Consider the following 16,412-nt stretch of genomic DNA (forward strand, 5'->3'; position numbering starts at 1 on the left):
TTTATAAAGCAAAGTACAGACTGGACAATCAATTATTGAGTGTTATTTTTGTGCATCTGCCAATGGCGATTACTAGCTCACACCACCTCCCTTGACTAAGCCTCAGACTGCTCTGCAACGCTACCCTCTGAGAGTCAGGCGCTACAATTGGGTGTTTGGTTCCCAGTGAAGGACAAATGTAGTCATGTTATTTGTGCAGGCCTCACAGATGCTGCCTCGTTTTCCAACAATACTGTTTTGACTGTTTTATTGTGTTGTACGGTGTCTGTTTTTATTGTGTTATATGTTGCTGTGTGAATGTCAATATGCTCAGTTCTGTTATTTATTTTAGATAGTCAATTACTGCTGCTACATTTTCAGCCAAAAGCAGCAAATACCTTTAAATATCATGGACCATATTTATGAAAAAAAGTGGAGCAGCGAGGGGCAACAAGTCACCTAGCTGCAGCTGCACTGTGCTATGTCATTGTGAAAGGGCAAGAATGCATCATATTTTAGGCACTGCAGGAGCATTCCTGTCCTTTCCCCTGCACTGGCACATATTGGGATGCATAGCACCAACGTAGGCACCCTTGCACCATGGCATATGGTGTATGTGTTGCATGTAGGATTGTTTTTGTTCAGAAAGGGGCACTTTCCTGCACAAAAACAATCCTGAGAGTTTTTTTCAGTCTTAACTGACAAAAAGTATTTTTCTAAAAAACATCACGCCTGGGCCGTGATTCAGACATACCAGAGGCTAAAACCGCAACGGTATCTGACTGAACATATTTCTTACTATAAAAAGCATTCCTTGATGTTACTAAGACTGGGTTCATTCCCCTCAAAAGATTTAACCCCGCAATGGAAATACGTATGGCCATCGAAGGAATGTCGCCTTTGCTGTCAAGGGGAGGAGTCATTATTACACTTATTATGCATATGCCCCATTTTATTGAAAACACGTAAATCCATTCTTCGGGAGATCTTAAAGAAAGAACAGATCAGAACATGTAGAGTTGCGGTCATCAGGTGTCTTGGATGGTTCTCAACTCCTCTCTCCTGCAGTGCTATAAAATTTTGGAAAGTAGCAGCAAAAGAATTGGACAAAATTTCTTCATGACAAGCAAACATTTAACTTTTTTGATGGACTTTCTACTGTGATCATGGCCCCCTTTTCCAATGATTTCTTCCAGATCAATGTTTCAAAACGATACCTAAAAAAAAAAAGAAAAAAAAAATAATAATAATAATAACAACTTTTTACATAATTATATCTTTTATATACATATGTTTACATAATGTTTAGAACTAGAATTTTATGATGGTTTGCCATCCTTTTATGATTTTTAAAGAATTAATAAAAGTATTTTTGACTTGACTATGTATGCTGTAGCATACATAGAAAGAGGAAACAAATGAGGATAAATAAACATATTTCTCCTTGTTACACCTCTACGGGAAACCATGCCTTTTTGTCAAATTCCCAGGTTTACGTGTTCTTGTAAATATGGGACTGCATCAAAATTCATGGATGTTGTGTTGGAACACCCACACAACCCCCCATGGAAATGCCTCCCTAGTGCAGAGCAATGCAATGCAGTGATTTGCACTGTGTTAAATCATTTGAGATTTATGAAGCCACGCAGGGCCATGTAAGGTGACTTTGCGTGGTTTCATAAATCTAATTTTTCATTTTTCTTGCTCTTGCACCACGTTGTGTGGTGCATGAGTAACACCAAGGGGCTCAAAAAATACCCCCTGAGGAGCCAAGCAATCCTTTGCAACTGCTGTAGGTGATAAAATAGTGTTGCAGAAATTAGCAGAGCACATTTAATGTGGTGCAACCTAGGAAGTGGCTGTATCGCCCACAGTGTTGGGCTGACTAGTGTCTTAAACAGTTGGAGAACTGGAGTGGTGATAGTTTAGCAACTTAGACAGTGGTAAAAATGTGTTTGTTATATGGTTGTAAATTTAGCAGCATTTGTTGACCTCTAAATTGTGCAACAGAACACAGCACAAGACATACTACATAGCAAAATAATAACAAAATGATTACAGGGCATTTCATAATACAAGAACACAATACAACAGTTATAGTGCAAAAATAACAACACAGTGCAGTAATACAGCACAAAAACAAAAAAGCCTAACACAACACATCATCACAAAAGAATGCAATACAGTACATATGCACAGGCATTCTGCTAACACATTACAACATCTACAGATCTGCTTTCATGCTGGGGTGATAGAAGGTGTTTTCACCAAGCACAGAGGATTTGTAATTACATCTGTCAAAAAAAGTTTGTGATTTAGCCCTATGGTTCTTCTGGAATTCAATGGAACTTAGCCAGGCATGTGAATGAAAGTACACACGTGGAATGACAATGTGCAGCTCCAGAACAATTAAATTCTGCTTTTTCAGAAAATGTCCAACCATTCCTAGGTCTGGATGTAGAATGTTCTAGCTGCTACACTCTTTAGGGCAGCAGAAAGGACCATTAGAAAGATGGCAGAACAGAAAATTAATTAAGGAAATGATTGGAGTATTAAAATGAAATCAGCAAACGTTATTCTTGAACACAGAGGGTGCAATCACATCTAGGATTTCTGGGATGCTAGCTATATAATAGAACACTTACAGTACTGAGCTTTTCACTATTATGAAGGGATTGATGATATTTAATATAAAATTGTACAATGCATCCTGCCCTAATATTAAACACTATTACAGGAAGCACTGGCAAATAAAAGAGGTTGGGCCTTGGCAAGTCGATGTAATGGTTACTTTTTTTTATTGCATTCATATGAAAAGAAGGAAAGAATGCATGTGACTGCCTAAATGTGGTGGTCATATGCTTGCTATACAAAAATGTAAATTAAAAAATATTGTATATATTCTTAATAGAAGAGAATGAATTCTTCCTAGCAAGCAGATATTCTCAGAACAACTATAGAAACCTTTTTCTTAATTTTAAAGCAAGCCCAATGAAGAAAGATATGATTCTTAGGAATCAAAGAGTCAAGGCAAAGGTTCAATTAGTTTTGGGAAAAATGCAGTCACTCTCAGTGTAAGAGAGCCAATGACGTTCTCTGAACTATTGCCCCATGCTGTATGCTATTATGGATGAAAGTAAAACATTAATGACAATTAAATCATTGATTCTCTTTTTATTTATGACTTTTTATAATTACATCAGGTTACCTTTTTTTTTTGCAGATTTTATATAGCGCGAACTCCCGAAGGTATTGGAGCGCTTTACATGAGCACCGGTTACGTTACACATTCAGGTACGGGGAGATTAAGGGGCATATCATCAACAAGGCGATAACAAATTATCGCCGCTTTTGCGTCCGTTTTTGGACGAAATGCGGCAATGATTTTAACGCCCTATGAGCAAGGACACGCTAACGCGTGAATCCATGCTTCTTCGTCCTTTCCCTTAACGCCCAGCTTTGCATCTCTAATGAGATGCAAAGTGGGCGTTCCTCCCCAGAATAACGGGAGAAATGTCGCTAAGCGACATTTCTCCTACTATCAAGCCTCACGCTAAGAAGCATAGCAGCAACAAAAGTAGCGATAACCTCTGTTATCGGCACTTTCCTTACGCCTGTTTTGAAACTGACTTAGCCATGATATCCTATGGAATGTGGATATCATGGCTAACTATATGTAGCCCTATCAGCAAGCTATCGCCAAACCCTGTGCGATTATCGCTGTATTTCCAGCGATAATCGCACAGTTGGCAGCTTGCGCTCTGAATTTTATTGCTTTGGAGATAAGCGTTGCTGATAGCACGCTATCTCCGCGATAAAATTCAGAGTTGGACAGCGATAATTATCCTTGCGCTAAGAGCGCTGAGCGATAATTATCGCCTGGCCTTGATAATATGTCCCTTAGTGATTTGCCTAGAATCACAGGATGTGGACGCCACCCCGAGGCTCGAACCCTGGTTTCCAGCACCAAAGTCGGCAGTCTAGCCCACGGACCACATCCTCCCCCCATTGACCTTAACAGTTAATGTTTCTAGCCAAACCTAAAAGCGTGCGACCACGTTTCTGGCACGCACAGTCAGTTTTTTGACGAGAGGATGCCTGCTCAGCTGCATTTGTGTCACATTGCAAACATATTCAAAACACGAATCAGGTGCGCTCCATAGAGTCTGACACAGCACAGAATTCCATAGTGCTTATTTTTGTGATGAGTTAAGCACCAACTGTTGTTATAACTTACTGAACTAGAAAACCCAACTATGAAATGCTGCATTCATTCGTAATTACAGTGGTGACTGCTCTCAACAATTGTTTTCATCTTACTGCGGTGCAAACACATATCAGGAAATTCAACAGTATTTGTTATTCACTGAAATTAGGAGATTAAACGCAAGCAAAGATGCATAACAGGGCCCCAGATCTCAGCTAAAGAATGCCAAAAAATGTCTGAGATGGTTAATGTTGGTAAAAGATGGATACAAAATAGTTAGCAGTAATTTTCTATATTCCTACAACATATTCGTGCATTCTGTAAAATGGACAAGTCACGTCAGTCTTCTTTGGACTGCACAGGCACACACCAAAAAAGAGGTGTGACAGAGACTGCTTGGTCAGAATGCTCGAGCTACATTATCTGAGAGATAATCTTAAAATTAAAGGAATTTTGTCACTGTAAATGAATTAGGTGCATTCCGGTTAATATCAAAAATGTGCTTGTAAGGACAGGCACATTAGTATAGGCTGCTGACCAATGCAACGTGCTCTGTAATGGTAAAAATATGATCCTGCAAAATGTGTGAATGCGCATTCGATAAAAAAAAATATTCTTTTCAGTCCCTGCAGATAATGAAACATTGCATTCAGCGCTAGCTAACTGGTGCAAACATGTCTTTCTTAAAATGTTTTCGCCAGACTGAATATGATTAGCAGGGCCACATGCTGATGATGAACATTGAACAAGTAGACGGTAGAAGACATTTAAATATGTCATTATGGTTGGCAATACGCTTGAAAACACAATTATGTTTAAAAAAAAAAAAAAAAGAACGGTGAGAGCTCCATTAAAGGCAAAGGAGTGACAGAGGGGTAAACATGGCTGAAATAGGCCTTTGATTTCAGCATTATGTTTCATGTTGTCCATGCTGGGCTTCAGGTAGTTGTTCTTCATCCAGTCGGCGACACTCATCATACAGTTGTGGGAATTGGTAATAGTGGTGTGGAGGGATCTTCTGAGAGCGAGAGGATGAGCTGGGTGTTGTCTGTGTAGGATATGATGTTGAGGCCGTGGTTCTGACGATGTCGGCTAGGGGTGTCATGTAAGTGCTGAACAGGGTGGGGCTGAGGGATCAACCCTGAGGGGTGCCGCAGATGGTGCTTTTGGGTCCAAAGTAAAGAGTGATAGGTAGATTCTCTAGGTTTGTCCTGTGAGAAAGGATATGATCCATTTGAGGGTGTCTCCCTGGATCGCGGTGTGGTGGAGTCTTTTGATGAGTGTGTGGTGGGCTATGGTATCAAACGCTGCTGAGAGGTCGAGGAGGATAAAGGCCGCTGTATCACCGTGTTCAGTGAGGGTTCTGATGTCGTTGGTGGCAGTGATCAGGTTGGTTTTTGTGCTGTAGTTAGCTCAGAACTGAATTGAGAGGTTGATGGCCTCCTCGTGGACTTTGGCAGGTAAAGAAAGCAGAGAGATGTGGCAGTAGTTCTTGAGTTCACTAGGGTCAACGGAGGGTTTGTTGATGAGGGGCATGACCTCTGCATGTTTCCATCCAGAGGCTGTGGTGATGGATGTGTTGAGAATGGAGGTGAGTTTGCACCAGATTTTCCTGCTCCCGAGGTTGAGGAAGTGGTAGGGGCAGAGGCCCGTGGATGGGAGTTCATGATTGCGGTGTTACTTTGTGTGTTGAGCTGTTCCCATGTGGCAAGTAGGTGGTTGTGGGTGGCATCTGTTGGAGTGAGGTAGGGGTTCAAAGTGACTGTAGATGGTGGATATCTAGTTTTGGAATTAGTACATCAGGGTGTCACAGAGTTCCTGGGAAGGCGAGATTGTGTTCTCTGTGGCTGAAAGGCAGGGGGACTCTCTGATGATGCTGAAGATTTCTTTGGTATGGTTGCTTGCTTTGATGCAGTCTGCCAGGGCTAGGGTGCTCCTTTTCGTGTCTTTAAGGCACTGGTGGTATTTGTTGAGAGCCAACTTGAATGTGGCTCAGTTTGTGGGATCTCTGCTGGTGTGCTATCTTCTTTATAGTTATTTGCAGTTGCATTTCATTATCCTGAGTTCTAGAGTATACACACTGGCTTGTTTGGTGGATCTGCTGGTCTTGGCTGGCCTGGTGGGAGGGATTCTGTAGATGCAAATGATGATCCAGGTAGAGAAGTTTAAGGTTGGTTGCATTGCGAGGCTGGGTGGTGTTGCAGGCTTCCATCCATTGGGCCTTTTTCACTTTGTTCCAGCTGCAATGTGAGGAGCTGGGATACCTGGTGGTGGTGCATGGGGATCCTGCAATGGTGAAGTGGGGGATGGCATGGCTGGTCCAAGTGAGTTCTGTGACATGGCTGTAATTGACTCTGTCGCTGGCAGTGAAGATTGGGTAAAGCGTGTGTCCTGCGCTGTGTGCGGGGTTGATGACCAATTGGGTGAGGCCGATGTTGCTCAAGGTTTTCAGGGGGTTGGCAGAGTTACCGTCTTCGAGGTTTTCGAGGTGAAAGTTGAGGTAACCGAAGGAGATGTAGTGCTAGGAGTCAATGGCTCGCGGGGTGATGAATTGGGGGATGGCATCGCAGAAGCCGGGGTGGATGCCTTTAAGGTAGTTCTGCCATCAGTTTGGAGTTGGGGTATCCCATGATCGGTGTGGGGTTGTTTTTGGTAGTGGTGCAACGGATTGTTTCTCTGTAGATGATGGTGATGATGGTGTCCCAGATTTCAGTGATGTAATTTCAGAGTGATTGGGCATTGAGAAGGTGGCAGCGCAGTAGAAGCAGAGTGGTAGTGATCGGTGAGGTGGGTGTGGCGAAGGTTTCCGTGCAGTCAGTATGCCCTAAGTTGCAGGAGAAGATTCAGTGGTGACAGGTAAAAGGTACTACCATTGATCGAGGAAATGTAGTGCAGCAGTTGTGGTTGCGGTGTCTGGGGTCCAGGGCTTGGAGCTGTGTGGCAGAGTATCTGTGGATGGCAGTAGGGCCAGGGTTCCTGGAGCTGGGTGCAGTCCAAGCATGGCGGTCATGCTGCAACTTCCATTATGTAGGTCCTGGTAGGTGTGAGGTGGGAGGGTCTCTGGGAGGTGGTGGGCAGAGTCCACAGGAGCCGGGAAGCGGGAGGGTGGAAATGACAGGAAGCGAGCAGGCGGCAGGGGCCAAAAGGAGAGCAGAACAAAAGGAATCACACAAAGCAAGCAAAATATGGCACAGCAGTGGGCAAAAGACAAAAGTCAGAACAGGCAGAAAAGGAATCAGGCAAAGCAATCAGGGGAAAAGAACAAAGCAAGCAACATATGCCACAACAGTGGGCAAAAGACAGAGCAGGCAGAAAAGGAACTGGGCAAAGTAATACAGCAAAACATGCAAAAGAAAGGCACAACAATGGGCAATAAACAAATGGCAGTGCACAGAGGCAGAAAGGGAAAGCAGACATTAGGACCGGCATTAATTAATCAAATACAAAAATGATGAAAAATTTTATTTAATTTGCAAACAAATAAAATATCTAAGTTTTAATTTTAATAGAAATGCATTTTCTAAATTCAATTGAGGTCACTCATCGTCTATACTATATCCTGTTTGATGCTCTGCACTGCTCCCATGTATCAAACTAGGGGCACCGATTTAATTTTTAGCCTCCAATTTCAAATTCCTTTATATTTATAGAACATTTTATCATTTTCAATTGTACATTTTGCTTCTTTATATATTTATATAAGCTTTAATAATCATTAAATGTTTATTTTTTTAAGCAGTTATGGACCCCTCATTAAATGTTAAATTTGTTAATCAGTTACGGACCCCTTGGGGCCACCGGACCTCAGTCTACGAACCAAGAGTGAGACAAGGGGACGATGAGTGAGACACATAGGGCATGTTACAGATAATGCTGTGGGAGTTCAGAACATGTTTCCATCCATTTTGGTGCTCACATGGCAATGCTGTCTTGAAAAAAAGCATACAGAGACAATTATGTGCTACCCATTATCTGGCATTTATTTTTATTCTGAAGTAAGCAGTAGTGAAGCTTTGTGTACATCTGTGAATTCTGGTGAACTGCTTCTATGTACCTTGGGTGAAAAGAAAAGAGGAAAGTAGAAAATGTCACCAGTTGCTCATCCTGTCAGCCATAAAATAGTCCATGATGGGATAAGTGGGCAAAGATAAGGCAAGTTGTGAATGGTCTGCCCTAAAATCAATTAGAATATTCTGACCATGGAGAACCATTATGATTTGCTGATTGCAGCCTATAACAACAAAAGAAACAATGTGTCCAGTAGGATTGGAGATGTGTGCATTCCCACAGTACATGAGTTAGGCCACAGCTCCTCCAGCACGTCGCCTCACGAGAACGATCCATCGCGTGCAAGCGCTCCGGGGTGTAGTACCAGTAAGTTACTATCTTCGTTAGAGTCTCCGTGAGTCCCATGTGGTATGCAGAATGCCTCGCCCTGTAATATATGCCCTCCCATTCTTTATGACTCAGTGTCCTACCCAGCTCCCCCTCCCACCGATTCCTGCTAGAGTTATGTGAATGTTTGTATTTAATCTGCAATTGCTTATAGAGATCAGAGATGAGGTGTTTGTCTGATGTGCGTGTAATGAGCCATCGCTCGTAGGGGGAGAGGCGTCTCTCCGCCCCGGCGCGAACCTGTGGCTGAAGTGTCCAATGTCTCACCTGCATATACCGCAACCGCTCCGTTTCTGGCAGCCCCAAGTCTCTCCGCAGCTGGGCGAATGAGTACACCACCCCCTCCCCATAAACGTGGCAAAGGGCCCGGCAACCCTCCGCTCTCCAACTCGCAAAGGAGGCCTCTTCCTCCCCAGGGGTGAACTCGGGATTGCCCGTCAGCGGGGTAAGCGGAGACGGTAAGGACGTGAGTTCGTGCGAAAGGCTAGTGGCATCCCAAACTTCAAGAGGGACCCGTGTAATATAGGAGGCATACAGGTTTGGGGGCCTGTGATCTCTGCGTAAGAAAGGGATGTCCTGCAATGGACGTGCCGCTATTGTCTGGTCTTGAAATAACCAATGCTTCTCTGATTCCCATTTGCTCCACTCCACTAGATATCTCAGTTGGGCTGCTTGAAAGTAGAGTCCTAAATCTGGAACCCCGAGTCCTCCCGCTTCCGGTGCTAATACCACCAGCTCTCGCCTCATTCGCGGTTTCCGCCCGTTCCAGATAAACCGGGACAGGTCTGACTGCATCGTTCGAATCCATCCCGCCGGCGGACGGAGAGGTATAGTGTGAAAGAGATAGAGAATCTGTGGGAGAATGGTCATCTTGACCGCTGCAACCCTACCCAACCAGGAGAGGGGATAGTGCCGCCACCTATCGAGTTCCCGACGGACTCTGTCGCGCAGCAGTGTATAATTTGTGTGGACCACTTTAGGGAGTGATGGGGCCAGTTGAATCCCTAAATACGGTATTGCCTCTGTCGCCCAACGAATAGGAAGTCGGGTCTGCAGGTGATCTCGGGTGGTACGAGATAGCGATAAGTCCAGGGCTAGGGATTTCCCTGCATTTACTTTGAATCCGGCTGCCTGGGCAAAAACCTCCAACTCCGCCCAGCACGCTGGGAGAGCGGACATTGGGTCAGATAGTGATAACAAGACGTCATCCGCGTATAGACTGATCGTGTGGACGAAACCCCCGAACCGTATCCCCGTGACCTCCGGGTTCTGTTGCATCCTTTGAGCCAGGGGTTCCATGTAGAGGGCAAAGAGGAGGGGAGACAGAGGGCACCCCTGTCTCATGCCCCTCTCGATATGGAAGCGGGAGGATGTGCAGCCGTTCACCGTGACTTCCGCTGTGGGGAGTTTATAACAATTAAGGATATGTGTGCGAAACCGCTCACCCATTCCCGCCCTCTCCAATACCTACTCCAAAAATGGCCAATGGACGCGGTTGAACGCCTTTTCAGCTTCGATGGCCAGCATCATAAATTCCCCCGGGACCCGAGTAGCCTTTTCAATAAGATGCAAAATCCGCTTCGAGGCACGGCATATGAGGGCCGAGGCGGGCCGCTACTATCCCTGTGTATAGTTTAAGGTCTATGTTAAGGAGGGATATTGGTCGATAGGAGCCGCAGTGCGAGCAGTCTTTCCCGGGTTTGGGAATTACTACTATTGATGCCTCTAAGAGATCACTTGGAATAGCTCCTTGAGTAGCAAAGGAATTAAACAACCAGGTAAGGATCGGAGCTAACAGGGGACAAAATTTCTTATAGAAGATGGCGGGAAAGCCGTCTGGACCTAGGGCCTTCCCCAGTTTGAGGCGAGATATGGCGGACACTACCTCCTCCAGCTGAATGCTTCTGTTTAGATGGTCGGCCTGTGCAGTCGACAGATCCGGCAGTGTGACGGAGTCTAAAAAAGCAGCTCCATCAGCGCTATCTAAGGGGGCCTCCGCATACAAAGTCGCATAAAAGTTCCGAAACGTCTCAGCGATGTCCCTATCCTCCATCACCTCCGTGCCGTCTTCCCGAGAGATCATTGTAACTCCTTGTTTTTGACAGACCTCTCTAAGCTTATGGGCCAAGAGGCGCCCACACCTGTCCCCACCTGCATAGTAGGCGTGTCGCAACCTCAGTGCTGCATACTCTGCCCTGTCTTGGTCAAGTGCCGTTAGCTGTTGGCGGGCGGCCTTGAGTTGCCGCCATATTCTCGGAGCTCCCGTCCGCTGATGCACCCGTTCGAGTTCCCGGACCTGCTGTGTAAGCTCCGTCCTTTTGCACCCTCGCTCCCTATTGTCCGCCGTCGAGATCGAGATAAACTCCCCTCGAAGAACCGCCTTCAGCGCTGCCCATTGCGTGGCCCGTGTAGTGTCTGGGTTATCGTTATGTTTTAGATAGTCATGAATGCGGCTTAGAATGCGTTTAATCACCTCTTACCTATGCAGGAGAGCGTCCCTAAGACGCCACACGCTAGGTGGACGCGACATGGGCGGGAGGGCGAAAATCGCCATCACCGGAGCATGATCTGATAGAGACGCAACTCCTATGGCAACTGCTGTCGAGAGCGCCCGTGCCGATGCAGATACTATGGAAGTGGTCCAGTCTGGCGTAGGTCTTATGCGCATTAGAATAAAAGGAGTATTCTCTGTCTTGAGGATGCATGCATCGCCATAAATCGCATAACCTCAAGTCCTGCAGACGCACAAGCCCCTCCGTAGAAATCGCCCCAGCCTGATGTGAGCGTTGGCTGGATCTGTCCTGAGCGTTATCAAAAACGAAATTGAGGTCCCTCCCAAGGATGACATTGCGATCAGGTGTAGCTGTGGCTTCTGTAAGTGCAGAATGTAAGAAACGCTCCGACCCCTCATTCGGGGCATACAGAGAGCCAATCGTGAACGACACTCCTCCAAGGGTAAAGAGGTATGCCAGTAGGCGCCCCCGGATCTCAGCCACTTTATGCAGAACTTCCCCCTGAAAACGCTGCGCCACTAGAATCACCTCCCTCGCAGTTTTAGTAGGCCCTGAGAAGAACTGCTGGGGAAACTTTCGGGACTTTAGACGATGGGAATCCCGTGCTAGCAGGTGGGTTTCCTGCAGTAGACAAAGATCAGCGTGGGAATTTTCTAAGCAGGAGAGGACCGCCCTACGTTTAACTGGGTTATTAAGACCCTGGACATTCAGGGTCAGTATCTTAAGTGTGGTGGGTGGCATGACGTGTGTCGCATGGGGGACACCGCAACTGTGAGGTGTCGTGTATCATGGTTCTGGAGCATCCAGTGTGTAAACAAATCAGAGACCTGGGGATGCAGGGGGTCGCACTAACCCGAAAAGAAAGGGGAAGTCGGAGCATTGACCTCTCTCCCTCCCCCACCCTGCAAAAAACCCACAAAACCAACAAAATACCATAATAACTGTAACCAAAGAGTCCATCACTCGTCTGTGATTGGTGAAAAGTGATTGGGGTGTATCCTCCAACAGTGGAAGGGAGCCCCCCTCCCCCCAGAGATCTGGATATAAAAAACAAAGTCTCCCAGGTACCGTGCGTAACCGGGTCAGCCAATATTAGGATCAGAAAAGTTCGTGGATACAGCCTCCAGTGCCGCTAGGCGGCCCCTCGCGATCTCCGCCGCCGGCGGTTTCTTGGGGCGGCGTTTACATCCCTGTTGACGCCATCGAGGCCCAGCGGTCTCTGCTCCTGACATGGGGGTTCCCTCACTGCCCTCTTCATCCGGGAGGGCCACCCCCAGCAATTTGCTAGCCTCTGACAGAGAACACAGCTGGTAGAGCTTGTCATCCTTACGAAACACCAAGCGGAAAGGGTGACCCCAGCTATATGGAATGTTATTGCTCTGGAAATGTGTTGTGATGGGTTTGAATAGGCGCCTTTTTTGCAGCGTGTGAGCGGATAAGTCCTGGTACAGCACCGGTTTGTGTTCGCGAAACTGTAAAGGGTGCAGCCTTCGTGCTTTTTGCATTATCAGCTGTTTAGTGAACACACACACGAAATGTCTGACGGGGGGGCTGACGGCGCTCTGGGGGGACCCACCCTATGGGCCCGATCTATCACCAAGTCCGTGCCCAAAGGTCGTTCCAGGATGTGGTTGAAGAGTTCCCTTGCATAGGCAAAAAGATCCTTCGAGGTGTCGTCCACCTGCACTCCCCTGATTCGAATGTTATGGCGATGGGAGCGATTTTCAAGGTCCTCAAGGTGGACCTGAAGGTCCACCTGCTGATCGTACAGTCGAATGATCTCCTGCTGTAGATTCACCATTTCCTCATCTCTTCCATCGTTCTTGCCCTCCAGATCTGCGACCCTCTCCCCGATGCCATCCACGTCGCGACGGACCTCCTTGAGTTAAGACGTGAACTCTTGCTTGAAGGTTTGGATATCCTCCCGCAATGCCACAAACATCGATTCCAGAAAGGCCTTGGTGATGGGCTCCGAGCCTCCAGCCCCCGGCATCTCCCGCCCCGAGCCCAAAGAGTCCGCGGCAGCGTCCATCCTCCCGTCTGAGGTCTTGGAAAATAGATCTTTGATAGATTTGTCCTGCCACTTCCTGGAGTTGGACATCGCGCCTCCCCCGGGCCCACCGGATTATCGTGCGGAGGTCCCGTCCCCTCTTCACCAGCCTTCCGTCGGAGAACCGGGAGACAGCGGGCGCTCCAAAACCCCCACCTACGCACATGGTTGTTCCAGCATTCTTAGCCGCCCGTGTGCCCCCTGCCTCTGGATCCCCGGTGTGCGTGGGACGCCCTGGATGCACCTCCGCCCCTGCTTGTTCTGACCGCGATCTCAGGTTGCCTCCGCACCGCCGATGTGGGCGTCAGTCTTCTTGAATCCTCCGGCACTCGTTTGCCGCACTGCTATTATGGATAGGGACGCTGCCTGCCCGCCGTGCCCCCAGCTTGCCAGACCACGCTTTCCGTTGTGCGGCGGGTGCCCCGCGGGCCACAGCGCCCAGAGTCCCCCCTGCAGCCGCGAACGGGCCCCAGCCGCGAACGGGCCCCAGCCGCTCACTCCGGTGCCAGGGAGGGGGGAATAGCGCTCGAGGCCTGCCTCTGGCCTCCCAATCTGGGCCTGGCTCCTCAACCAATAGGTCACTCTCCGGGCTGCCTGGTCCCGCACCCTGCTGTATCCCGCAGCGTCACGGGCAATGCCTCAGGCCGTGCTCCACTCTGGCCAAACTCAGTATTCACAGCTCAGAGGGCCGCCGGGATGCGAACCCCAGGCCCCCAAAGTCCCCGCGCTGATCATCCCCGGGCCGTCGCCTGGGGGGGGGAAAGGAGCATGCAACGGGCCCCCGCACACCACCATCTCCTTACTGCCTTGACTCTCACCGGGTGCGAGTATCTCCCCAGCGCTGCCTGTCTTAGCTGTCCTCCGTGCAGCAACTTCGTCTTCTGTTGCAGCGCGTGGGGGGTGGGCGGGTGCAAGACCTCGATCCTCGCAGACCCCTGCCCCCATGTCAGATCTAGGCCCAGGCCTCGCAGCCCGCAACGGGCCTCCTGCTGTTCAGTCCCAGCTCGAGCGCCGCCCCCGGCTCTCCAAGATGGCGGGCCGGACCCGGTCGCGGTCACGGCTCTGCGGCGTTGCCTCCCGGGGGCCCTCACCTCCTGTACTGCTGCCTCTCCTGGGGATCACCGGTGTTCACCCTCCGTTTCGGGCGCCAGAGGCCTCCGCCGCCGCTCCTCAGTCTTCCGGTTCCTCTGTCGGGTCCGGCCTCACCCGCGTGGCCTCAGTGCCGCCACGTGCCGCCTCTCGTGACTCGCGCCGGAAATCGCCCCCGGCAGCCGAACTCGGAACCTCTGCAGGCAGGACGGGTCCCGGGACTCTGAGGAATGCTTTGCCGGTACCGTCGATGCTAATGACGGCTTGGCAGCCAGTGCTAGATCCAGCCTCGGCGGGAGCTCCGGAGCAGGACGACTGCTCACTCCGCCATCTTGGCTCCGCCCCCTGCAAATACCAATTTTAAAGCAAACATGTGATAACATTGCAATTATCTTTTAGTTTTCACCCTTCCTTTTCCCACCAATTAACCCTCACACAAACATCCGCCATCTAAACTCTCATCACATTCTGCCTACACCTTTTGTGAAACCAATTACCATGTACTCCTTTATTTTGGGTGCATCAATGCTTACTCAGAAAATGCTCTGGTTACTGTAGGTCTACTCTCAAGGAAGGTGAGAGTCAGAATGTGAAGAGGCTGGGTCTGAATACAGGCAGCCTCTATGGTCCCACAAGAAGACTAATTAAAAAGCCAGGTCTTCAGCTACTTGCAGAATTCAAGAAGTGAGAAGGAGGCCCCGATATGTTGGGGGAGGTTGTACCAGGATTTGGCGGCGTGGTAGGAGAATGATTGACCTCCTGTTCTGCTTCTGTGGATGTGAGGTGGGTGTGTGTGAGTGAGAGTGATGCTGAGCAAAGTTGTCTACTGGGTTGGTGGAATTGAAGCCAGTGATTGAGGAATGTGGGTTCCGCGTTGTGTATTGACTTGAACGCATGTGTGAGAAATTCGAACTGGTAATGATTTTAGATGGGTAGGCAGTGGAGCTCTCTCAGGAGACGTGTGGTGTGGGATTGGCATGGAAGGTCGAGGTTGACTCTGGCATCAGTGTTTTGAATGGCATGAATTTTGTGAAGAAGATGGATTGGGATGCCAGTGTAGAGTGCATTGACACAGTCGAATCTGCTTGCGATTAGGGCATGTGTGATGGTATGTCTGGTTCCAGTGGGAGACACATGTAGTTTTTACTTAACATGCAGAGAATATGGAAGCATGCGGAGGTGACAGTGGTGACCTGAGACTTCATGGTGAACTTAGTGTCCAGGATGAGGCCTAGGTTCCTAGTGTGGTCAGTTGGGGTGGATGTGGGTCTGAGTTCTGGGATCCGCCAGGTGGGGTTCCAAGGGTTTGAGATGAGAAAGGGCAAAATACTGTATGGGTTTTTAGGGATCAGCGATGGGTAAGGGTACCTAGTAGTAAGTGGTTTTTAGGGTTTATGGATGGGAATAGGGTACTGGGTATTAAAAGGTTAGTAGAGTTTTAGAAGTTGGTGGATGGGTAAGGGTATGGGTATGGGGAAGTAAGAGGCTTTTAATGGTAGTGAGATTTGGAAAGGATTTTAGATTAATTTAAAAGGAGGGTTTGGGGAAGGGGTCCCAAAGTATATATTAGGTGCAGTTGTTACCATATAAATACGTTATGTTACATATGTGGTAAAGAAATGTTTGTTAAATGCATGCATGGTAACCAAGTATTGGCATAGCCAATAGGTCTCACCTTTGGGACATTATAAGTGTTTAGCCAGATCTATTGGATTTGCCAAAGTTTTCAAGCTGTGTTGTAGATCTGTGAGGCTGCTGTGCAGCATGTTGAAAAGTTATAAGAAAAAAGTGTTACAAGCATTTTGTTACCTTATATAAAACCAAAAAGACACTATGTACAACTGAATGACCCTATTAAAAAATAAATTTACATAAAAATGTCTTCTAGTTCATTTGTCCTTGCAATGCTGGCAACTACTTTCTGCCTGTTATAATGCTTGTTTGTTATGGCTTTTATTTGTTATGGGGGGTGGAGGTTGGGAAATAGTAACTGAATCACACACGAGCAGTGGACTGATACTAGTGGAGAATCAACAGAAGCTATATTCCAAGGGAAAACTGAGGTGTTGCTGAGTGAGCTCAGGTGGTGCGGAGATGGTGGTGGGCTGGTGCGGAGGTACTGCTCAGGTGATACAGAGTGATACTGAGGTGGTGCTGAGTAATGCTGAGGTGGTACTGA

The sequence above is a fragment of the Triturus cristatus genome, chromosome 12 (genome assembly GCF_964204655.1).
Source record: "Triturus cristatus chromosome 12, aTriCri1.1, whole genome shotgun sequence".
Taxonomy (NCBI): Eukaryota; Metazoa; Chordata; class Amphibia; order Caudata; family Salamandridae; genus Triturus; species Triturus cristatus.